We start from the raw sequence: 24,891 nt of genomic DNA on the forward strand, positions 1-24,891 counted from the left end.
TTCAGGACTGATTTCCTTTAGGATTGACTGGTTTGATCTCTTTCTCCAAGAATCCTCTCCAACACCACAGTTCAAAAGCATCAATTCTTCGGCACTCAGCTTGCTTGATAGTCCAGCTCTCACATCCATACATGACTACTAGAAAAACCATAGCTTTGACTAGATGGACCTTTGTCGGCAAAGTAATGTCTCTGCTTTTTTTGTTTTTTTTTTTTTGCACTGTGCAGCTTTATTAACCATTCAAGTACAGTAGTGTCTGAAAAATATGGAACGCTTCACGAATTTGTGTGTCATCCTTGCGCAGGGGCCATGCTAATCTTCTCTGTATCGTTCCAATTTTAGTATATGTGCTGCCGAAGCGAGCACTGTCTCTGCTTTTTAATATGCTGCCTACATTGGTCATAGCTTTTCTTCCAAGAGCAACGTCTTTTAATTTCGTAGCTGCAGTCACCATGTGCAATGATTTTGGAGACCCCAAAAATAAAGTCTCTCACTGTTTCCATTGTTTCCCCATCTGTTTGCCATGAAGTGATAGGACCAGATGCCAGGATCTTAGTTTTCTCAAAGTTGAGTTTTTAAGCCAACTTTTTAACTCTCCTCTTTCACTTTCATCAAGAGACTCTAGTTCTTCTTCACCTTCTGCCATAAGGGTGGTGTCATCTGCTTATCTGAGGTTATTGGTATTTCTCCTTGCAATCTTGATTCCAGCTTGTGCTTCCTCCAGCCCGGCATGTCGCATGATGTACTCTGCATAGAAGTTAAATAAGCAGGGTTACAATATACAGCCTTGACGTACTCCTTTCCCCATTTGGAATCAGTCTGTTGTTCATGCCCAGTTCTAACTCTTGCTTCTTGACCTGCATACAGATTTTTCAGGAGGCAAATAAGGTGGTCTGGTCTTCCCATGTCTTGAAGAATTTTCCACAGTTTGTTGTGATTAACACCGTCAAAGACTTTGGAATAGTCAATAAAGCAGAAGTAGATGTTTTTCTGGAACTCTGTTGCTTTTTTGGTGATCCAGCGGATGTTGGCAATTTGATCTGTAATTCCTCTACCTTTTCTATATCCAGCTTGAACATCTGGAAGTTGTTGAAGCCTGACTTGGAGAATTTTGAGCATTACTTTGCGAGTTTGTTAGATGAGTGCAATTGTGCAGTAGTTTGAACATTCTTTGGCATTGCCTTTCTTTGGGATTGGAATGAAAACTGACCTTGTCCAGTCCTCTGGCCACTGCTGAGTTTTGCAAATTTGCTGGCATATTGAGTGCAGCACTTTGACAGCATTATCTTTCAGGACTTGAAATAGCTCAGCTGGAATTCCATCACCCCCACTAGCTTTGTTCGTAGTGATGCTTCCTAAGGCCCACTTGACTTGGCATTCCAGGATGTCTGGCTCTGGGTGAGTGATCACACCATCATGGTTATCTAGGTCATAAAGATCTTTTTGATATAGGTCTTCTGTGTATTTTGCTACCTCTTCTTAGTATCTTCTGCTACTTTGAGAGATGTCTACTCGGCCTTCTGGCCATTTTTTATTAGGTGGTTTGTTTTTTGAATATTGAGCTCCATGAGCTGTTTGTATATTTTGGAGAGTAATCATTTGTGTGTTATAACATTTGCATATATTTTTTCTCATTCTTTTGTTGTTTTAGTTTTCAGTTAGAGTATAATTGCTTTAGAGAGTTGCTTGTTTCTGCCGTACAACAGTGTCAGCCGGTTAAAAGTGTACATGTGTCCCCCCTGTCTTGAGCCTCCCTCCCACCCTCAGCGTCCTGCCCTCTTGGTCATCACAGAGCATGAAGCTGAGCTTTCTGTGATATCCGGCAGCCTTCTAGTAGCTCTCTTTTACACGTAGTATCGTGTGTATGTCAGTGCTACTCTCAGTTCTTCACGTTCTCCTTCCACCAATGTGTCACAAGTCCATTTTCTACAGCTGTGTTTCTCTTCTTGCCCTGATTATAGGTTCATCTATACCGTTTCCTAGATTCCACATATGTGTTAATATATGACATTTCCTTTTATTTCTGATTTAATTGACTCTGCTAACTCTGTGTCCATCAATCTCTCTCCAGGTGACAGTTACTTCTTTTTGTGGCTCATAATCTTCAGTTGTAAATAAGTACCACCTCTTTTTAAAATTTATTTTTAATCGAGGGATAAGTGCTTTACACTGCTGTTGGTTTCTGCTGTGCTTCGGCATGGTTTGGTTAAAAGTATACACACACTCCCTCCCTCTTGAGCCTGCGTCTCACCCCTGGAGGTTGTCGCGGAGCCTCGAGCTGGGCTCCCCACCGGCTGTCTGTGATACACGGGTAGTTGTCCACGTCAGTGCGCCTCTTCCGTCTGCCCCTCCGCTCCTTGTCGAACAAATCCACCGTGTGTGTCCGCAGCTCTCTTCCTGCCCTGCAGGCAGGTTCGTCTGTACTGCTTCTCCAGATTCCACAGAAGTCTGTTAATGTACGCTCTGCGTTTTTCTATTTCTGACTTCTTCACTCTGCATGGCATGCTCTAGGTGCATCTACATCACGACAAGTGACCTGATTTTGTTCCATTTAGTGACTGAGTAGTTTTTCATTGTATATTTGTACCACATCATTTTTCAAATTTTATTTCTTTTCAATCGGAGTCTAATTGCATTAGAATGCTGTTCGCTTCTGCTGCACAACAGCGTGAATCAGCTCTAAGTGTACATCTGTGTCCTCCCTCCCGAGCCCCCTCCCGCTGTCAGCGTCCGACTCCTCTTGGTTTTCACAGCCCCCCGAGAGAGCCCCGTGTGCGGCATGGCTGTGTGGCTGTGTAGTTTTTACACGGTAGTTTATCCGTGTCAGTACTGCTACTTCAGTTTGCCCCACAGGCTCCTCCTACCCCTCTGTCCAGAAATTCGTTCTCTTTGTTTCTGAATTCCTGCCCTGAAAGAAGGTTCACCCATACCTTTTCTCTAGATTCCACATTGCACCTTTGTGGAATACCTTTTTTCACATTCCACCCCCGTGTGTTAATATACAGTATTTGTTTCTCTCTCTGACTTACTTCACTTTGTGTGACATAGTCTGGGTTCATCTTTGTCACTACAGGCAATCTAATTTCATTTTTAATGGCTGTATAATATTCCATTGTATATCTGTATCACAGTTTCCTTTGTTCATCTGTTGATAGACAGGATGTTTCCATGTACTGGCTACTGCAGATTGTACTGCAGTGAATATTGGGGTACATGTTTTGTTTTGAATTATGGCTTTCTCAGTGCATGTGTCGAATCATGAGATGATTGAATCATACGGTAGTTCTGTGTGTGGTTTTTTTAAGGATCCTGCATGCTATTCTCCTTACTGGCTGCATCAGTTTATGTTTCCAGGAACAGTTGTAGGAGGGCACCTTTTTCTCCAGACCCTTTCCAGCATTTATTGTTTTTACATTTCTTTTTGATGATGGCCATGTTGATTGGTGTGTGGTGATGCCTCATTGTAGTTTGATTTGGATTTCTCTAGTAATTTGTCATGTTGGACATCTTTTCATGTGCTTCATGGCTAACTGTTTGTCTTTGGAGAGACGTCTACTTATGTCTTCCTCGAATTTTTAGATCTGTTTCTGTTTTTTTGGATACTGAGCTCCATGATCTGCTTGTGTATGTCTGACCTTAATTCTTTGTCCTTTGCAGATATTTTCTCCCATTTTTTTTTTCACTGTGGAGTCCGATTACTTTACAATCTTGTGTTAGTTTCTGCAGTAAAGCAGCATGAATCATCTGTAAGTATGCATATATCCCTTCTCTCTTGAGCCTGCCTCCCACCCTCACCATCCCACCCTTCTTGATCTTCACCCATCACCGAGCTTAGCTCCCTGTGGTATCCGGCAGCTTCACTCTGGCTACTGTTTTACTCTTGGTAGTGTGAGTATGTCGGTGCTGCTCTTCCACTCACCCCATCGTCTCCTTTCCCCTCTGTGTGGAACTAATCTGTTATGGACATCTGTTACGTTCCTGCTCTGCAGGTACTGTCGTCTGTATGTCTTTTCTGTATTCCATGTCTCTGTGTGTTAATATGGGCTTCCCTTGTAGCACAGCTGGTAAAGAATCTGCCTGCGATGCAGGAAATCTTGGTTTGATTCCTGGGTCAGGAGGATCCCCAGGAGGAGGGAATGACCACCTACTCCATTGTTCTTGCCAGGAGAACCCCAAGGACAGGGGAGCCCGGTGGGCTGCAGTTCCTGGGGTGGCAAAGAGTCGGACACGACTGAAGTGACCAAGGGCAGCATGTTAGTATATTAACATAAACATTGTATGTTAATATACAGTGTTTGTTTTTTTCTTTCTGACTCTTACTTCAGGCTTTCTCACATACTCCAGGTTCATCTACATCTCTGCCAAGGGGCCCCGTCTCATTCTTTTTAATGGCTGAATAATAACTCCATTGTATGTATGTACCGCAGTTTCTTTATCCATTCATCTGTTGATAGACGCTGAGATTATTTCCCTGTTCTGGCTTGTAAATTGTACTGCAGTCAGCCTTGAGGTACTTGTGTCATTTTTAATTATGGTTTTCTCAGGATATATGCCCAGTCATGGAATTTCTGAATCATATTATAGTTCTGTTTACAGTTTTTTAAGGAACCTTCACATACTTCCTGTCTCAATTTATGTTCCCACCACCAATGTCAGAAGAGGGTGTCCTTTTCTCCATACCTTCTCCAGCACTTACTCTTTGTTGCTTTTGATGATGGCTCTTCTGACCTGTGTGAGGTGATGCCTCATTGTAGTTTTGATTTGCATTTCTCTAATAATCTGTAACATTAAGCATCTTTTCATGTGCTTCTCAGCTATCTGTGTGTCTTCTTTGGAGAGATGTCTACTTAGGTCTTCCTCCCATGTTTAGATCCTGTTGTTTGTTTTCGGATATTGAGCTCCACGATTGTATATTTTGGACATTGATTTTTTTTTTTTTTTTGGTCTGTTGCTTCATTTCCAAATATTTCCAGTTGGTTTTTTTTTTTTGCTCTTCAGTTAGATTCTAGTTGCTTTACAGGGTCTTGTTAGTTCCTCCTGTACGGCAGCATGAATCGGCTCTAAGTACACATGGGTCTCCTCTGGAGCCTCCCTCCCACGCCCCCGCCTGTCACCCCACCGGGCCGTCCCAGAGCAGTGTGGCGGGCTCCCTGTGTTGGACGGCAGCTTCCCGTCGCGCTCTGTTTTATACGTGGGCCTGTGTCCATTTCAGTGCTGTTCTTTGACTTCACTCCACCCTCTGCTTCCCCCGTTGTGCGTACAGATTTGTTCTCTATGTCTCTGTTCACTCTCTGCAGGTATGTTCATCTGTACTGCTTTTCTAGATTCCAGGTATATGTGTTTATATATGAAACTTGTTTTTCTCTTTCTGACTTACTTCACTCTATGACATACACTAGGTTCATCTATATCACTACATGACCCGGTTTCCTTCCTTTTAGGGCTGAGTAATATTCCATTGTATGCATGTGCCGCGGCTTCTTTATCCATTCAGGTTTCCATAGATGGGTTGTTTCCACGTCCTGGCTGTTGTAAATACTGAAGCAGTGAATACTGGGATGTATGTGTCCTTTTGGATTATGGTTTTCTCAGGTTGTATGCCCAGTCGTGAGATTGCTGGGTGCTGTGATAGTTCTCTTTATAGTTTTTTAAGTAACCTCCATACCATTGTCCACAGTGGCTGTACCAGTTTTACCTGCTGGATGGCATCGCTGACTTGATGGGCATGAGTCTGAATAAACTCCAGGAGTTTGTGATGGACAGGGAGGCCTGGCGTGCTGCGATTCATGGGGTCGCAAAGAGTCGGACACGACTGAGCGACTGAACTGAACTGAACTGAACTGAACATTGTAAGAAGGTTCTCTTTTCCACACCCTCTACAGCATTTATTCTGTGTAGATTTTTTGATGAAGGCCATTGTGATAGGTGTGAGGTGATACCTCATTGTATTTCTCTAATAATTCATAATGTTGAGTATCTTTTTATCTGCTTCTTGGCCATCTGTATGTCTTCCTTGGAGAGTTCTCTATCAGGCCTTTTGGCCATTTTTTAAAAAAGATATTTATTTATTTGGCTGCACCAGGTCTTGGCTGTAGCATGTGGGGTCTAGTTCCCTGCCCTGGGATCAAATCACAGCCCCCTGTACTGGGAATGCAGAGTCATAGCCCCTGGACCACCAGAGAAGCCTCTCAGCCAGTGTTTGATTGGGTTGTTTGTTTTCTGAATATTGAGCTCCATGGGCTCTTTTATATATTTTGATTGTTTAAATTTTTTGTAATTTTTGTAATGTTAATTTTTTGTAATCAATTACCTAATTAGGTGACAAAACAGTCACTAATTTCTGGGTGGGTTTATCTCTGGGCTTTCTGTTCTGCACCACTGATCTGTGTTTTGTTTTTGTGCCATACCTAACTGTCATGATTAGTGTAGCCTTTTTTTTTTTTTAATTTATTTTTGGCTACACTAGGTCTTCATTGCTGCGCATAGGTGCTCTCCAGTTGCAGCCAAGAGAGCTCCTCTCTAGTTGCAGTGGCTTCTCTCTCTTCAGGGCAAGGACTCTATAGAGTGCGGACTTCAGTGGTTGTGATGAACAGACTTAATGGTCCTTTGGCATGTGGGATCTTTTCTGGAACAGGGCTCGAACCTGTGTCTCCTGCATCGGCAGGCAGAATCTTAACCACTGGACCACAAGGGAAGGCTCTTGTAGCTTTGTAGTGCGGTCTGAAGTTGGGTGCCTGAATCCTCCAGTTTCATTTTTCTTTCTTAAGATGGGTTTGGCTATTTAGAGTCTTTTTTGTTTCCATACACATGGTAACATTTTTTGTTAAGAGTATCATTGTTAGTTTCATAGGGATTGTACTGAATCTGTAGAGTGTTCTGGGTAATATAATCATTTTCACTTTATTGTTCCAGTCAAGAACATGGCATATATCTCCATCTGTGTCATCTTGATTTCATTTGTTAGTGTTTTATAGTTTTTTCAGTACAGGTTTTCTGCCTCCTTAGGTTTATTCCTAGGTATTTTATTCTTTTTGTTGCAGTGTTAAATAGGATTGTTTCCTTCATTTCTCTTACTGCAAGTTTTTGTTGGGGTGTGAGAATGCAAGAGATTTCTGTACATTAATTTTGTATCCTGAAATTTTACCAAATTGATTATCTCTAACAGTCTTCTGGTGTTTAGGATTTTCTGTGTATAGTATCATGTCTTGTGCAAACAGTGACAGTTTTACTTATTTTCCAATTTGTATTCCTTTTATTTCTTTTTCTTCTCTGATTGCTGTGGCTAGGACTTCCAAGGCTATGTTGAATAAGAATTGTGAGAGTGGACATCCTTCTCTTGTTCCTGATCTTACAGGAAATGTTTTCATTTTTTTTCACCATTGAGAATAATGTTTGCTGCGAGTTTGTCATATATAGCCTGTATTATGTTGAGGTAGGTTCCCGCTGTGCCCACTTCCTGGAGAGTTTTTGTCATAAATAGGTGTTGAATTTTGTCAAAAGTGCGTTCTGCACCTATTGAGTTGGTCTTATGTTTTTTATTCTTTAATTTGTTGATATGGTATATCACACTGATTTGCATCCCTGGGATATATTCCACTTGATCATGGTGTAGATCATTTTAGTGTGCTGTTGAATTCTATTTTCTAGTGTTTTGGGGGGTTTTTCTGTCTGTGTTCATCAGTGATATTGGTCTGCAATTTTCTTTTTTTATGAAATCTTTGGTATCGGGGTAATGGTGGTCACACTGACTGAGTTTGAGAGTGTTCCTCCCTCTGCCGTTTTTTGAAAGTGTTTGAGATGGATAGGCGTTTGCTCTTTATATATTTGATAGAATTTGTTTGTGAAGCCATCTAGTCCTGGATATTTGTCTGTTAAAAGATTTTTAACACAATTGCACTCATCTCACACGCTAGTGAAGTAATGCTCAAAATTCTCCAAGCCAGGCTTCAGCAATATATGAACCATGAACTTCCAGATGTTCAAGCTGGTTTTAGAAAAGGCAGAGGAACCAGAGATCAAATTGCCAACATCCATTGGATCATCGAAAAAGCAAGAGAGTTGCAGAGAAACATCTATTTCTGCTTTTTGACTGTGCCAGAGCCTTTGACTGTGTGGATCACAATAAACTGTGGAAAATTCTGAAAGAGATGGGCATACCAGACCATCTGACCTGCCTCTTGAGAAACCTGTATACAGGTCAGGAAGCAACAGTCAGAACTGGACATGGAACAACAGACTGGTTCCAAATAGGAAAAGGAGTACGTCAAGGCTGTATATTGTCACCCTGCTTCTATGCAGAGTAACTTCTATGCAGAGTACATCATGAGAAACGCTGGGCTGGAGGAAACACTAGCTGGAATCAAGATTGCCGGGAGAAATATCAGTAACCTCAGATATGCAGATGACACCACCCTTATGGCACAAAGTGAAGAAGAACTAAAGAGCCTCTTGATGAAAGTGAAAAAAGAGGGTGAAAAAGTTGGCTTAAAGCGCAACATTCAGAAAACTAAGATCATGGCATGTGGTCCCATCACTTCATGGCAAATAGATGGGGAAACAGTGGCTGACTTTATTTTTCTGGGCTCCAAAATCACTGTGGATGGTGATGCAGCCATGGAATTAAAAGACCTTGCTCCTTGGAAGGAAAGTTATGACCAACCTAGACAGCATATTAAAAAGCAGAGACATTACTTTGTCAACAAAGATCCATCTAGTCAAGGCTATGGTTTTTCCTGTGGTCATGTATGGTGGTGAGAGTTGGATTATAAAGAAAGCTGAGCACAGAAGAGTTGATGCTTTTGAACTGTGGTGTTGGAGAAGACTCTTGAGAGTCCCTTGAACTGCAAGGAGATCCAGCCAGTCCATCCTAAAGGAGATCAGTCCTGGGTGTTCATTGGAAGGACTGATGTTGAAGCTGAGACTCCAATACTTTGGCCACCTGATGCGGAGAGCTGACTCACTGGAAAAGACCCTGATGCTGGGAAAGATTGAGGGCGAGAGGAGAAGGGGACAATAGAGAATGAGATGGCTGGATGGCATCACCATCTCAATGGACATGGGTTTGGGTGGACTCAGGGAGTTGGTGATGGACAGGGAGGCCTGGCGTGCTGCGGTCCATGGGGTTGCAAAGAATTGGACGTGACTGAGAGACTGAACTGAAAACATTTTTAATGACAGTTTCAATTACTGTTCGTGTGATTGATGTCTTCATGCCTTTCTGTTTCTTCCTGGTTCAGTCTTAGAAGGTTGTCCCTCTCTAAGAATTTGTCAGTTTCTTCCAGGTTGTCCATTTTATTGGTATATAGTTGCTTCTAGTCGTCTATTAGGATTTTCTGTATTTCTGCCATGTCAGTTGTAACTTTTCCTCTTTTCATTTCAAATTTTAGTGATTTGAACCCTCTCCCTTTTTTCTTGATGAGTCTCCTTGAGATTTATTAATATTATTTACCTTTTCAAAGAACCAACTGTTGATTTTATTGATCTTTGTTATTCTCTTTATTTCTGCTTCATTTATTTCTGCTCTGATCTCTGATTTCTTTTACTAACTTTGGGTAATTTTTTATCCTTCTTTCTCTGATTAAGGTGTGAGGTTAGATTTTTTTCATACACATATTTTTAATTATTTTTATTTATTTATTTAGGTTGGGCTGGGTCTTTGTTGCAGCGGCTTTCTCCGGTTGCCGTGAGTGGGGGCTACTCTTTGTCGTGGTGCGGCGGCTTCTCTCGTTGCAGAATGTGGGCTCTAGGTGCACAGGCTCAGTGGCTGCAGCGCGCGGCTTCAGTCGCGGGGGCATGCCGGCTCCAGGGTGCGCAGGTTTCTGTAGTTGAGGCTCGCAGGCTCAGCAGTGGTGACCTGCGGGCCCTAGAGCGCTCAGGGTTAGGTAGTTGTGCCGTGCAGGTTCAGTAGTTGTGGCCGGCGGGCTCTTGAGCCTGGTCTCAGTAGCTGTGGCACACATTTAATTGCTCTGCAGCATGTAGAATCTTCCCAGACCAGGGGTCAAACCCGTGTCCTCTGAATTGGCAGTCAGATTCTTATCCACTGTGCTACTGGGGCTGTTTCTTAGATTGCTTGAGCGTCTTGCTTTTTGAGACTAGATTGAATTGCTGTAAGCTGCTTTCTTAGAACTGCTTTTTCTGCATCCCAGAGGTTTTTGGTCAGTGTTTTTATTGTCATTTGTTACTTTGGGGCTTTTTGGTTGGTTTTCTGGGGTTTTTTAGGCTGCTCTGTATCCTCACTGCTGTGTGCAGGCTTTCTCTAGTTGAAGCGACCTAGGGCTACTCTCTGGTCGCAGGCACAGGCTTCTCGTTGCAGTGACTTGTTGCAGAGCATGGGCCCTAGAGCGTGCGGGCTTCAGAAGTTGTGGCATGCACGCTCAGTAGTTGAAGTTTACCAGCTCTAGAGCTCGGGCTGAGGGGTTGTGGCACACGCGCGTAGTTGTTCTGCGGCTTGTGGAGTCTTCCCCAACCAGAGAGCACACCCTTGTCCCCTGCGTTGGCAGGAAGATTCTCAGCCACCGGACCACCAGGGAAGTCCTCTGTGTGTTTTTTTCCTTTTTTCCTTTTTAATTTCTTCAGTGATCTCTTGGTTAATAATAGCATATTATTTAGCCTCTATGTGTTTATGTTTTTCATAGTTTTTTTTCCCCCTGTGAATGATGTCTAATCTCATAGTATGATTGGAAGAGATCTCTGACAGAATTTCAGTTTTCTTAAATTTAGTGAGGCTTGATTTCTGACCCAAGATGTGATCTATCCTAGAGAATGTTCCACGTGCACTTGAAAAGAAAGTGTATTCTACCACTTTTGAAAGAAATGTTCTATGTCCGTTAAATCTGTTGGGTCTATTGTGTCATTTAAAGCTTGCGTTTCCTTATATATTTTCTGTCTGTGTGATCTGTCCATTGGTGTAAGTGGGTTGAAAAGTCTCCATTATTACTGTTACTGTCAATTTCCCCTTTTATGGCTATTAGCATTTGCCTTGAGGTGCTCCTGTGTTGGGTCAACAAATGTTTATGATTGTTACATCTTCTTATGAGATTGATCTGTCGATCATTATGTACCGACCCTCCTTGTCTCTTGTAGCAGTCTTTATCTTAATGTCTATTTTACCTGATATGAGTAATGCTATTCCAACATTCTTTTGATTTCCATTTGCATGGAATATCTTTTCTATTGCCTCACTTTCAGTCCGTATGTGTCCCTAGGTCTGAAGTGGGTCTCTTGTAGACAGCATATCTATGGATCTTGTTTTCTTCACCCATGCAGCCAGTCTGTATCTTTTGGTTGGAGCATTTAATCCATTTACATTCAAAGTAATTATCCATATGTATGTTCCTATTACCATTTTCTTAATTGGGTTTCTTGTGTCTGTGGCTCTTTTTCTTCTCTTGCTTTTTTAGCCTAGAGAAATTCTTTTAGCACTTGTTGTAAACCTGGTTTGGTGGTGCTGATTTTGCTTAAGCGTTTGTGTGTAAAGCTTTTTTACTTTTCTCTTTTGGCTGAATTTGGCAGTATGTGGGATCTGGTTCTCTGACCAGGACTCAAACCTGGAGCCCCCTGCATTCGGCCACAAAGTCTTAGCCACTGTACCACCAGGGAAGTCCGTGAATATGTAGTTTTGTGTGGAAAGGTAAAAGGTATGAGAAAGCATAAGAAAACAAAACTCCCATTCCGCTTATAACTAATCCTCAAGGTTTCCCAAAGGGCGAGATGTCCACTTCTCAGGAGTTTGTTTGCTGGCTGTAGGCAGGCTTGACAGGTCAGCCCCTGGTACTTTCTTACCCTAGAGTGATGTACCCACGGTTTTACCCCATCCGGGTTTAGAGAATCGTGAGTGGTATGAAGGACGTGGTAGGGTCCCTTCCATTTCTCTTCCAGCTGCTGCTCTGTCCTGGTTCTTCCCACAGTCCCAGCAGCACCATTTCCTGCCTTGTGAAGGGCTCCCAGGGAGCTTCCAGGCGAGGGGAGACCTGGAGACACGCACTCAGGCACGTGGTTAACAGTCAACCAGTCTGTTGTTCAGTTCCGTTCAGCCGCGCGTTCATGTCCGACTCTTTGCGACCCCATGGACTGCAGCACAGCAGGCCTCCCTGTCCATCACCAACTCCTGGAGCTTACTCAAACTCATGTCCATCAAGTCAGTGATGCCATCCAACCATCTCGTCCTCTGTCATCCCCTTCTCCCCCCGCCTTCAGTCTTTCCCAGCATCAGGGTTTTTCCCAGCGAGTCAGTTCTTCATATCAGGTGGCCAGAGTGTTGGAGTTTCAGCTTCAGCATCAGTCCTTCCAGTGAACACCCAGGACTGATCTCCTTTAGGATGGACTGGTTGGATCTCCTTGCATTCCAAGGGACTCTCAAGAGTCTTCTCCAACACCACAGTTCAAAAGCATCAATTCTTTGGCGCTCAGCTTTCTTTATAGTCCAACTCTCACATCCATACATGACCACTGGAGAAACCATAGCTTTGACTAGACAGACCTTTGTTGGCAAAGTAATGTCTCTGCTTTTTAATCTGTTGTACATGATGTTTAATTTTTACCTCTTTCGTTAGAATTATTTGTCTTTTTTAAAACTACCTATTTATTTTATTGTAGTACAATCAGCTTACAATATCGTGTTTATTTCTGCTGTGCAGCACAGTAACTCATTTATAGACATATATACATTTTTTTTAATGTTCTTTTCCATTGTGGTTTATCCCATTGGGCTGAATCTGGTTCCCTGCCCTCTGCACTAGGACCCTGTTGTCCATCAGTTCTTTTTTTGGGTGGTGGTGGCTGAGCGGGGTCTCCTTTGCCGCGTGCCGGCTTTCACTACTGCAGCTCTCAGCCGTCTTTTGTTGTGAGCATGGGCTCTGGAGCACACACTCAGTGACCGCAGCTCCCAGATTCTCTAGTTGTGACCTGATTTAGTTGCCCCGTGGCATGTGGGATGTTAGTTCCTCAACCAGGGGCCTGACCTGCACCCCTTGCATTGGAAGGCAGACTCTTAACCACGGGGCCACCAGGGACATCCCTGTTCATTCTCAATATGAGAGTTTTTATCTGCCAACCCGAACCTCCAGTCCACCCCCACCCCCTCCCCCTCGGCAACTAAAAGTCTGTTCTCTCTGCCCGTGAGGCTGTTTCTTAGGTGGGTTCATTTGTGCCCTGTTCTTTTCCCCCTCTCTGTTTGATGATCTGCCGCTCTTTCTTGCCCTATCTCTCTTTCTCCCTCCCACCCTCCCTCTTTCTTTTTCTCCTCTCCCTCCCTCACTCCCTCTCTTTCTTTTTTTGTCTTGCCCTGTTTCTCTTTCTCCCTCCGTCTCTCTTGGGCTCTCTCTCTCCACTGGTCTGTTTTTCTGTTTCTCTCTCTCTATGCCTCCCTCCTTCTCTCTTCCTTTCTCTCTCTCTCTTTCTCTCTACTGCCTTCTCTGTCTCCGTATCAACCTCTCTCTCTCTTTCTCCCCTCCTCTCACACTTTTTCTTCCTCTCTCTTTTCCCTCACTTTCTCTCCCCTTTCCACTCTTAGTCTCTCTTTCTCTTGCCCCCCGTTTCTCTCTTTCTCTCTTTCCATCCCACCCTCTCTCTCTTTCCCTCTCCCTCCCTCCCTTTCTCTGTCTCCTATCTCTTTTTCTCTCTTTCCATCTCTCTTGGTGTCTCCCTGACTCTCTGTCTCACTCTCTTTCCTTTTCTCGCTTTCCGTCACTGTCTATTTTTCTGTCCCTCCCACCCCCTCTCTCAGTCTCTCCCACCCCTTCCCACTCTGGGTCTCTCTCTTTTTCTCCCTTTCTCTCCCTCCCTCCCAGCCTGTCTCTTGATCTCTGGGTCTCTCTCTCTCTCTCTGAGTGTCCCTCTCCCTCTCTCTCCTGGACTTTCTCTTTCCACCTCCTGTTTTGCAGAAAATTTTCACTTTCATCTCAGGTTCAAAGGATGTGTTAACAAAAGCAGCCGCTCGTTATATACAAATAAATAATACCCACATTCATTAGAGAATTATCTAGCATACTTTCAGTATACTCACATCACAAGAAAAGACAAATAGAAACAGCAGAGGATACCTCTCCAAAGTGGGTTTTGGCCAACATCCACACCTGAGCAGCGCTGGGAAGTCCCGTGACACAGCACATCTGGACCCCCAGTGGGGAAAGGTCCTCGGCAGCAGGTCGCCTCCTTGGGTGAGATTTCAAAATTTGCAGTTTGGGTTCCCGCTTATAATCCCAGGATGCACACTGATACCCTGGTCAGTCTGCGAGCAGATAGCAGCTCTGCTTTCCTGTTAATGCTCTTTGTTTTTTTCTGTAAAACTTGGAATGTTGTTAAGCCTGGGACCTGGTTGGCCAGACCCCCTCCTGGGGCTCAACAGTAAGATTCATCCCTTCTTATCTAAGGTGCAAGGCTCGCAGTCTTAGCAGGCAGGGTCAGAGGGCTGCTCTGCTCAGTCTCTGAAGCCTAAACAAGACTGACGATTTAATTTCCCCACACCCCCCTCCCCTCCCCCTTCCTTTCTCTGCCTCTCCGTGTCTTTCCCCCCTCCCTCCCTGCCCCTCTCCTTCTCCCGTCTGTAGCTCTCCTTTTTCTCACTCCTTCCCTCCCCCTTCCATATCTGTCTCTTTTCTCACTGCCTTTTTCTCTCTCTCCTGCCCCATCTCTCCCGCTATTCTCTCTCTCTCTCTCCCTCCATTCCTCTCTGTCTCACTCCCTGTATCTGTTTCCCTGTCTGTCTGCCTTCCTCACTTTCTCACTCCCTACGTCTCTCTCATTCTTTCTCCCTTCTTCCTCCCTGCCTCTCTCCCCCTCACTCATTCATGCTCACCCCCAACCCCATACCCCTCTCTCTTCCTCGCTGCCCCCCTCTCTTGGTCGCTCTTTCTGTGCCCCCTCTCCCCCCGCTGCCTGTCTCGCGCTGTATCCCCTCTCTCTCTCTCCCATCTTCCTCCCTCCCTCCCTCTCTTTCTCTCTCTGTCTGTCTCTCGTCTCCCTTTCTTTCTTTCTCTCCCACCTTCCTCTTTCTCTCTGGTTCTTTCTCTCTCTTTCTGCCTCACTCTCCATTTGCCCTATTTATGTTCTGCGTATCAGTGATATCATACGGTATTTGTCTTTCTGACTGACTTCACTTAAGACGATGATCTCTCACTGCATCTATATTTGCTTCAGATGGCATTGTTTTGTTCTCTTTTTAGGGCTGAGTAGTACTCCATTGTGTACATGTATCACATTTTTATCCATCCATCTGTCCATGGGAATTTAAGTTGTTTCTATTTCTTGGCTTCTGTGTGTAGTGCTGCTGTGAGCATAGGGGTGCATGTATCTTTTTGAATTAGTTCATTTATTCATTTATGGCTGCGCTGGGTCTTTGTTGACGCGGGTGGGCTTTCTCAAGTTGCAGTGCGCGGGGGCGACTCCCTGGTTGTGGGGTGGTGGTTTCTCTTGCTGTGGAGCACCGTCTCTAGGGCGCCCGGGCCTCAGCAGTTGCAGCTCGCAGGCTCAGCAGTTGAGGCGCAGACTGTAGAGCTGCAGACTTCAGGAGTTGCGAGGTGTGGGTTCAGTATTTGTGGCGTGTGAGCTCCGTAGTTGTGGCAGATGGACTTAGCTGTCCAGCAGCACATTGAATCTTCCCAGACCGGGGATCTAACCCAGGTCCCCTGCGTTGGCAGGCAGATTCTTAACTACTAGACCACCAGTCATGTCCTCTCTGTATTTCTTTATTTCTGCAGTGATCTCTTGGTTATATAGCGGCATTTTATTTAGCTTCCGTGTTTTTGTGGTTTTCTTTTTTTCCCTGTAATTGATTTCTAATCTCAGTTCTGTGGCCAGAAAAGATGCTTGATACAATTCTCATTTTCTTAAATTTAGTGAGGCTTGATTTGTGACCTAAGATGTGATCTATCCTGGAGAATGTATCATGTGCACTTGAGAAGAAAGTGTATTCTACTGCTTTTGAGTGGAACGTTCTATCAGTATCAGTTAAGTCTGTCTGACCTGTTGTGTCAATTAGAGATTGACTTAAATTTCCTTATTTATTTTCTGTCTGGATGATGTACCCATTGGTTTTAGTGGAGTGTTAAAGTCCTCCACTGTAATTGTGTTGGGCTTCCCCGTGGTTCAGAGGGTAAAGAATCTGCCCTCAATGCAGAAGACCTGGGTTCAAATCATGGGTCAGGGGGATTCCCCTAGAGAAGGGACTGGCTCCCCACTCCAGTATTCTTGCCTGGAGAATTTCACGGACAGAGGAGCCTGGCGGGCTACATCCATGGGGCCACAAGATGTCAGACACAGCTGAGAGACAACACACTACAACTATCACCACATAATTGTTACTATCAATTTCCCCTTTTATGGCTATTAGCATTTGCCTTATGCGTTGATCCGCTCCTGTGTTGGATGAATAAGTAATTATAGTTACACCTCCTTGTGGAATTGATCCCTGATCAATAGTGACCTTCCTTATCTCTTGTAACAGTCTTTATTTTAAAGTCTGTTTTACCTGATAATGAGTAATGCTAATCTCTAATTCCAGCATTCTTTTGATTTCCATTTGCATGGATTATCTTTTTCCATCCTCTCACTTTGATACAGTATGTGTCCCTAGGTCTGAAGTGGGTCTCCTGTAGACAACATATATAAAAAAGGGTTGGTTTTTCATGCATTCAGTCAGTCTGTGTCTTTTGGTTGGCACATTAATCCATTTACATTCTAGCTAATTGTCAATATGCATGGTCCTTTTACCATTTTCTTAATTTTTTTGGATCTGTTTTTGTGATTCCTATTCTCCCTTGTGTTTTCAGCCTAGAAAAGTTCTTTAAGCAATTTTTGTAAATCTGGTTTGGTGGTGCTGAATTCTCTTACCTTTTGCTTGTCTGTAAAGCTTTTTTTTTTTTTTTTTTTGGCTGCTCTCTGAGATATGTGGGATCCCAGTTCCTCGACCAGTAATCAAGCCCATACCCCCTGTATTGGAAACTCAGAGTTTCAACCACCAGGGAAGTCCCTTATCTGTAAAGCGTTTGATTTCTCCATTGAATCTGGCTAATATTGCTGGGTAGAGTAATCCTGGTTGTAGATTTTTCCCTTTCATCACTTTAAATATATCCAGCCACTCCCATCTGCCCTCTGCTCAAAAATCAGCTGATAACCTTATATGGATTCCCTTGTATGTTATTTTTGCTTTTACATTGCTGCTTTCATTTTTTTTTTTTTAATTAAATTCTGTTAGTTTGATGAATATGTGTCTCAATGTGTATCTCCTTGGGTTTATCCTGTATGGGACAGCTTGAACTTGGGTGGCTATTTCCTTTCCCATGTTAGGGAAATTTTCATCTATAATCTCTGCAAATATTTTCTCAGACCCTTTCTCTTCTGAGACCCCTATGATCTCAATGTTGGTGTGTTTAATGTTGTCCCGGAGGTCTCTGAGCCTGTTCTCATTTTTATTTTGATTCTTTTTTCTTTATTCTGCTCCTCAGCAGTTCTTTCCAGCATTCTGCCTTTCAGCTCACTTATTCGTTCTGCTTCATTTACTCTGCTATTGATTCTCTCCAGTGTATCTTTCATTTCTGTTCATGTGTTTTTCATCACTGTTTGTTTGCTCTTTAGTTCTTCTCGGTCCTTGTTAAACATTTCTTGTATTTTCTCAGTCTGTGCCTCCATTCTATTTCTGAGATTTAGGATCACCTTTGCTGTCATTCTCTGAATTCTTTTTCAGGTAGGTTGCCTATTTCCTCTTCATTTATTTTGTCTTGTAAGTCTTTACATTGCTCCTTCATCTGTACCGTATTTTTTGCTATTTCTTTTTTTTTTTTTTTGATGGGCTGTGTTCCTGTCTTGGTTGTTTGGCCTGAGGTGTTCAGCACTGGAGTTTGCAGGCCGTGGGTGGAGCCGGGTCTTGGAGCTGAGATGAGAACCTCTGGGTGAACTCACTCTGATTGATGTTGCCTGGGGTCTGAGGTCCTCTGTTAGTCCATGGGATGGACTTGGTGTTCCCACCACAGGAGCCCAGGCCTGGTCCCTGGCCCGGGAACCATGATGCTGCAGGTTAGTGCTGCCAAAGAAACAGCAAATAAGGAGCAGAACAGTAACAAGGAGTGAAAAATTAAAAAGTAGGAAATATATTTAAAAAATAAAAACATAACAACAACAACAAAGTTAGAATCACAATAGGAGGGAAATAGCTAGCAAAGGCCCTGGGGGTGGGCTTTAGGCTCAGGACCTGCGCAGCCATGGGGGACCCTGAGGGGTAGAGAGTCAGGCCCCGGACCTCAGCTGGCTTCCCAGGTCCTCAGCAGGTGGAGAAAGCGCTTCCCAGCATCTCTCTGTGCCTCGGAAGGTCTCTCCCCTACCCTGCTGATCGTGGGTGAGAGTGAAAGTCACTCAGTAGTGTCCATGGACTGTACAGGGCAGAGTTCTCCAGGGCAGAACACTGGAGTGGGTACCTTTCCCCTTCTCCAGGGGAATCTTCCCAACCCAGGGATCAAACCCAGGTCTCCCACGTTGCAGGTGGACTCTTTACCAGCTGAGCCACAAGGGAAGCCCAAGAATACTGGTGAGGGTAGCCTATCCCTTCTCCAGCAGATCTTCCCAACCCAGGAATCGAACTTGGGTCTCATGCACTGCGGACGGATTCTTTACCCACTGAGCTATCTCCTCCACCACGTCCTACCGGTTTGCAAGGAAATTCTCCAGCCCCTTACGTGTCTGAGCTCCCCCTGTTCTCCTACTGCACCATCCTTACCCCACTTCTGGTACCCAGTTTTGTTCTGAGAACTCGGCAATCTTTTTTTTTTTCCTAGTTTTAAAAGATGCATGACTTTATTTCTCGTTTTTGGCTGTGCTGGGTCTTCGGTGCTGCCCTGGATTTTCCTCGTGTGGAGAGCAGGGGCGCCTCTGTCCTGGCAGCGCACGGGCTTCCCTTGTCCTGGAGCGCGGGCTCAGCAGTTGTGTGCGTGCTCTCAGCTGCTCTGCAGCGCGCGCAGTATTTCCAGATCAGGGATGGAACCCGTGTATCCTGTGTTGGCAGGCGGATTCTTTATCACTGAGCCACCAGGGAAGCCCTCATACTCCTCAGTCTTGAGGAGAACAGATGCTGGACAATAGAAGGAATAATCATTGCTGATAGAGGTGTTAATCGTAAACGCAGTAGAGGAAGTCAGTTTTATTAAGGGGGCTTAGTTTTAATCCCCACTTCAGTTTTATCTTTCCCTGAATCTTTCAGGGAACAGAGAGGCACCTACTCTGGCTACTTCCTGGGGGGGGGGGGCAGGGGGCCCTGCAGTGCTGTGTGAATTCGGGGCACTGGAGACTGAATTAGAAACACTTGATCCCAAGCCCTGCACCCGAGGGTTGTGTGGTGAGGATATCAGTCCTGGGGCGCCGGCTGCAGATATAGCAAATATCTCGTTTCCTCAGATTCAGGAGAAGCCGGAAACCCGGTCTGCCCCTCACTTCACAGGGAGACTCGCTGTAGCCAGTTGTTTCCAAACCATTCCCTGTAAGAGGGAAACGCACCCAGGCAGTGCTGAGGACCTGGGGGTAGGGAGCTCACCACTCGTCCAGCAGTGAGGGTTATCAGAGAATCAGCATATGGCGCTGTCGCTTGGGGTTTTGGTTTTGTTTCTTGGTTTTGGCTGCACTGGGTGTCCTTGCAGTTCACGGCTGTTCCTTGTGGCCTTGTGGCGTGTGGGCTTCTCTCGTTGTGTCGTGAGGGCTCTAGGATCCCTGGGCTCTAGTCCCCCAACCAGGGATCAAACCCGGAGCCCTCTGCATTGGGCCATGGTGCCTTAGCTGCTCGACTGCTGGGGAAATCCCTGGATCTGTAGTTTTTGTGGAAAAGTAAAAGGTGTGAGAAAGCGTGAAAGTGTTAGTCGCTCAGTCGCGTCCGACTCTTTGCGACCCCGTGGACTGCAGCCCGCCGTGGACTCTGTCCATGAGATTTCCTAGGCGAGAAGACTGCAGTGGGGTGCCATTTCCTCCCCAGGGCATCTTCCCGATCTAGGGGTTGAACCTGGGTCTCCTGCATAGCAGGCAGGTTGATTACTGCCTGAGCCCCCAGCAGAGCCCATGAGAAGGCGTGAGAAAACAGAACTCCCATTCTGCTTGTAACTGATCCTCAAGGTCTCCCAAGGGGTGAGACGGCCACTGCTCAGGAGTTTGTGTGCTGGCCGTGGGCAGGCTGGACGGGTCAGCCCCTGGTATCTTTACAGTGATGCACCCGCGGTTTTACTCCAGGTTTAGAGAAGCGAGAGTGGTAAGAAGCGGGGAGGGTGGGAGGGTCCCTCCCGTCTCCCTCGCAGCTGCTGCTCTGTCCCGGCTCTTCCCACAGTCCCGGGAGCATCCGGGCGAGAGGAGGCCTGGAGACACGCACTCAGGCCCATGGTTAACAGTCAGCCAGTCTATCCTACATACTGTTTAACTTTACCTCTCGTGTTAGAAATACTTCTCCTTTTTAAAGCTGTCTAGCTATTCATATTTATTGTATTGAAGTATAGTTGATTTAATTTCTGCTCTACAGTAAGGTAACTGTTCACACATATCCATCCTTTTTACTGTTCTTTTCCGTCGTGCTTTATCCCAGGAGATTGAATCTAGTTTCCTGCAGTAGACAGTAGGATCCAGTTGTTCATCCATCCTTTTTTTTCTTTACAGCGTGTGGGCTTCTGCAGTTTCAGCTCCATCTTCTTGCAGAGCACGGGCCCTAGAGCGCATGGACTTGGTACTGGGGCTCCCGGGTTCTGCAGTCGCCTGTGGGGCGTTAGTTCCCCAACCAGGGGTGTAACCTGCATCGGAAGGCAGACCTCTCTGTTCATTCTAAATGCAGAGTCTGGGTCCACTAAGCCAGAACTCCCAGTCCATCCTCTCCGCCCCACCCCCCCACCCCCCTACCCCCGCCCGTGGCAACTAAAAGTCTGTTCTCTGTATGTGGGAGACCGTTTCCTAGGTGTGTTCTTGTGTGCTGTTTCCCTCCCTGTTAACATTTTCTGTCGCTCTCTTTTGCCCTGTCTCTTTCTCCCTCCCACCCTGCCTCCTTCCCCCTCTCTTTCTTTCTCCCTCCCTCTCTCCTGGTGTCTGTCTCTCTCCCGCTCTGTTTCCCTCTTTCTGTCTCTCTTTCTCCTTCCCTCCCTTCCTATCTCCCTGTCAGCCTCTCTCTCTTCTCCCTTCCTCGCATGCTCCCTTTCTCTTTCTCCCTCTCTCTCTGTCTCCTTCTCTCCCTCCCTCCCCTTCTGTCTCCTTCCCTCCATCTCTCTCTGTCACTCTCTCTTTCTCCCTCTCTCAGTCCCTCTCGCTGTCTCCCTGCTTCTCTCTGCTTCTCTCAAGGTTGCCCTGCTATTCTGTCTCTCCCTTTGTTTTTCTTTGTCCCTCCCTCCCTCTCTTTTGCTCTTCCTCCCTCCCTCCTTTCTCTCTCTTGCCCCCATCTCTTTCTGCCTTCACCCCACGCCCTCTCTGTCTCTCTCCCTCCCTATGTCCTTTCTCCCCCCTTTCTGTATCCCTCACCGTTTTCTGTCTCTGCCCCTCTTCCCGTCCCTGTCTCCTTCTCCCTCTGTGTCTCCTCTTCCTCACTCCTTCCCTCCCTCCCGGCGGATCTCCCGTCCTCACTGCCTCTGTCTCTGTCACTCTCTCCTGCCTTGTCTCCTCCTCTCTTGCTCTTTCCTTCTCTCTCCCCTGTCCCTCCTTCCTTCTCCGTATCTCCATCTCTCTCTCTCCCTCCTTGCCTCTCTTTCTCTTTCTCACTCCCTATCTTAGTCTCTCTCTCCCCCTCTCTTTCTTTTTCTGCATCTCTCTTGCTCTGTCTCTCTCTGCCTCCCTTTTTCTCAGCCTTCTCTTTCTTCCTCCCTCCACTTCTCTGATTGCTCCCTGACTCACTCTCTTTTTCTCCTTCTTTCTCTCTCTCTTTATCCTTCCCTCTTTCTCTCTCTGTCACTGTCTATTTTTCAGTCCCTCCCACCCCCTCTCTCAGTCTCTCTCCCTGTCTCTCTCCCCCCTTCCCACTCTCCGTCTCTCTCTCTTTTTCTCCCTCTTTCTCTCTCTCCCTCCCTCCCTCCCAGCCTGTCTCTTGATCTCTGGGTCTCTCTCTCTTTCTCTGAGTGTCTCTCTCCCTCTCTCTCCTGGACTTTCTCTTTCCACCTCCTGTTTTATAGAAAATTTTCACTTTCATCTCAGGTTCAAAGGATGTGTTAACAAAAGCAGCCGCTCGTTATGTACAAATAAATAATACCCACATTCATTAGAGAATTATCTAGCGTACTTTCAGTATACTAACATCACAAGAAAAGACAAATAGAAACAGCAGAGGATACCTCTCCAAAGTGGGTTTTGGCCAACATCCACACCTGAGCAGCGCTGGGAAGTCCCGTGACACAGCACATCTGGACCCCCAGTGGGGAAAGGTCCTCGGCAGCAGGTCCCCTCCTTGGGTGAGACTTCAAAAATGGTAACGGTGACCCTCTATGCGAGACAGCAAAGGAGACACAGATATAAAGAACAGTCTATGGACCCAGTGGGAGAAGGCGAGGGTGGGATGATCTGAGAGAATAGCATTGAAACATGTATATTATCATATGTGAAACAGATCGCCAGTCCAGGTTGGATGCAGGAGACAGGGTGCTCAGGGCTGGTGCACTGGGATGACCCTGGGGGATGGGGAGCACGTGCACCCGTGGCTGATTCACGACAGTGTATGGCAAAACCCACGGCGGTGTTGTAAAGTAATGAACCTCCAATTGAAATAAATAATTTAATTTTAAAAAAGAATTAGTGAAAAAGTAATTAAGCAGTAAATGATAAAAAATAAAACTTAGTGTAAATGTTAATATTTAATACTTTCTCTAGTCAGTCATTAATTTTAAACCAAAGAACAACAATAACAAAATTGCACTTTGGGTTCCCGCTTATAATCCCAGGATGCACACTGATACCCTGGTCAGTCTGTGAGCAGATAGCAGCTCTGCTTTCCTGTTAATGCAGTTTGTTTTTTTCTATAAAACTTGGAATGTTGTTAAGCCTGGGACCTGGTTGGCCAGACCCCCTCCTGGGGCTCAACAGTTTCAAGATTCGTCCCCTGTCTTATCTAAGGTGCAAGGCTCGCAGTCTTAGCAGGCAGGGTCAGAGGTCTGCTCTGCTTAATCTGAAGCCTAAACAAGAGTGTCCATTTAATTTCCCCACACCTCCCTCCCCCGCCCCACAAGCTGCCCGTCTCCCTCCGACTCTCCCAGTCCTTTCCCCTGCTCTCGCGGGCTCTCTCTCTCTGTCTCTCCCCGCCCCCTTCTCTCTGACTGTTGTCCTCGCTCCCTCCTCTCTCTCTCTCTCTCTGTCCGTCCCTCGCTCCCTCTCTCCCCTGCCCTCTCCCTCTCCCTCTCTCCTTTCCTCCCTCCCCATCTCTGTCCCCCTTTGCCTCTTCCTTCCCTCCTCCCGTGTCTCTCTCTCATTGCCTCTTTTTCTGTCTCTCTGTCCTCTCTTTCTCTCCCCCCTTCCTCTGTCTCTTCTTTCTCCCTGAATTTCTCTCTCCCTTGCTCTTTCTCTCTCTCTCACCCTTTAATTCTCCCTCCTTCACAACCTGTCTCTGAGTCTGTCTCCGTTTTCTCTTTCTCTCACTTTCCTACCTTTCCTCTCTGTGTCCTTTCTTCTCTTCCGGTCTCCCCACCCCCACCCCCCAATTCCTGCCCTCACCCGGCGTCTGTCCCTGCCACCTCCCACCTCTTTCTCTGCCTCTCCTTTTCTGGTCTGTCTTCCTCCTTCCCTCGCTCCTTCTCCCCAGCTCCTTCCCTCCCTGCCTCTGTCTGTATCTCCTTGCTTCCCTTTCCTGCTCTCTCTCTCCCACCTCCCCTCTCTCTTTCTCTCCAATTTTCTCTCTTCTCTTTGTCTTTCTCTTTTTTCTCCCGCACTCTGTTAATCCTATTTCAGATTCTGCATATCAGGGTTATGGTATCTTTCTGAGTTAGTTCACCTAGTATGATAATCTCTTACTGCATCCATGTTTGCTTCAGATGGCATTATTTTGTTCTGTTCTTATGGCCGAGTAGTATTGCATTGGAGCACTCCCCTGGAGAAGGCAGTGGCACCCCTCTCCAGTACTCTGGCCTGGAAAACCCCATGGACGGAGGAGCCTGGTGGGTTACAGTCCGTGGGGTCGCGAAGAGGCGGACACGCGTGAGTGACTTCACTCACTCAGCGCTCCGTTGTACATATGTGCCACGTCCTTATCCGTCCATCTGTCCATGGGAATTTAAGTTGTTTCTATTTCTTGGCTGTTGTGTGTAGTGCTGCTGAATTAGTTCATTTATGGCTGCGCTGGGTCTTTGTTGACCCGGGTGGGCTTTCTCAAGTTGCAGTGCGCGGGGGCTGCTCCCTAGTTGCGGGGTGGTGGTTTCTCTCGCTGTGGCGCGCGGTCTCCAGGGCGCCCGGGCCTCAGCAGCTGAGGCGCAGGCTCTGGGCTCTGGGACTTCAGGAGTCGTGAGCCGTGGGCTCAGCATTTGCGGCGTGTGAGCTCAGCAGTTACGGCGCACAGGCTTAGTCGCCCTGTAGCATGCGGGATCCTCCCAGACCAGGGATCAAACCCGGGTTCCCTGCGCTGGCAGGCAGGTTCTTAACCGCTGGACCACCGGGGACATCCTCTGTGTATTTTTTTGTTTCTGTAGTCATCTCTGGGTTATTTAGTAGCATGTTGTTTATCCTCCATGTGTTTTTGTGTTTTTCATAGTTCGCTTTTTTCCCTGTAATTGATTCTCATAATTCTGTGGTCAGAAAAGATGCTTGATATGATTTCCATTTTCTTAAATTTATTGAGGTTTGATTTATGACCCAAGATGTGATCTGTCCGGGAGCATGTTTCGTGTGCACCTGAGAGAAAGTGTATTCTGCCGCTTTCGAGTGGACTGTTCATCAGTATCAATTAAGTCTCTCTGGTCTATTGTGTTAAAGATTGTG

At 45.9% G+C, this 24,891-nt stretch overlaps 1 protein-coding gene, 1 long non-coding RNA gene and 1 other non-coding gene across 5 annotated transcripts in view; 1 reads left to right on the plus strand and 2 right to left on the minus strand.

Annotated features, from left to right (window-relative positions):
* The window catches only part of NT5DC2 (5'-nucleotidase domain containing 2), a 53,723-nt gene that overhangs the window by 15,479 nt on the left and 13,353 nt on the right, over window positions 1–24,891 (plus strand). The gene's annotated exons all lie outside the window — the stretch shown is intronic.
* Window positions 260–366, minus strand: LOC122683402. Its single transcript, XR_006337739.1, has one exon. It is a non-coding gene; the product is annotated as a U6 spliceosomal RNA (small nuclear RNA).
* On the minus strand, window positions 17,887–23,605 carry LOC122683079. Of its 2 annotated transcripts, none has more exons than XR_006337611.1 (3): window positions 23,568–23,605; window positions 22,266–22,413; window positions 17,887–18,016 (listed from the first exon to the last, which is right to left on the minus strand). It is a non-coding gene; the product is annotated as an uncharacterized LOC122683079 (long non-coding RNA). The 2 variants fall into 2 exon arrangements; XR_006337610.1 differs by lacking the exon at window positions 17,887–18,016 and adding an exon at window positions 20,612–20,747.

The sequence above is a fragment of the Cervus elaphus genome, chromosome 24, assembly GCF_910594005.1.
Source record: "Cervus elaphus chromosome 24, mCerEla1.1, whole genome shotgun sequence".
NCBI lineage: Eukaryota > Metazoa > Chordata > Mammalia > Artiodactyla > Cervidae > Cervus > Cervus elaphus.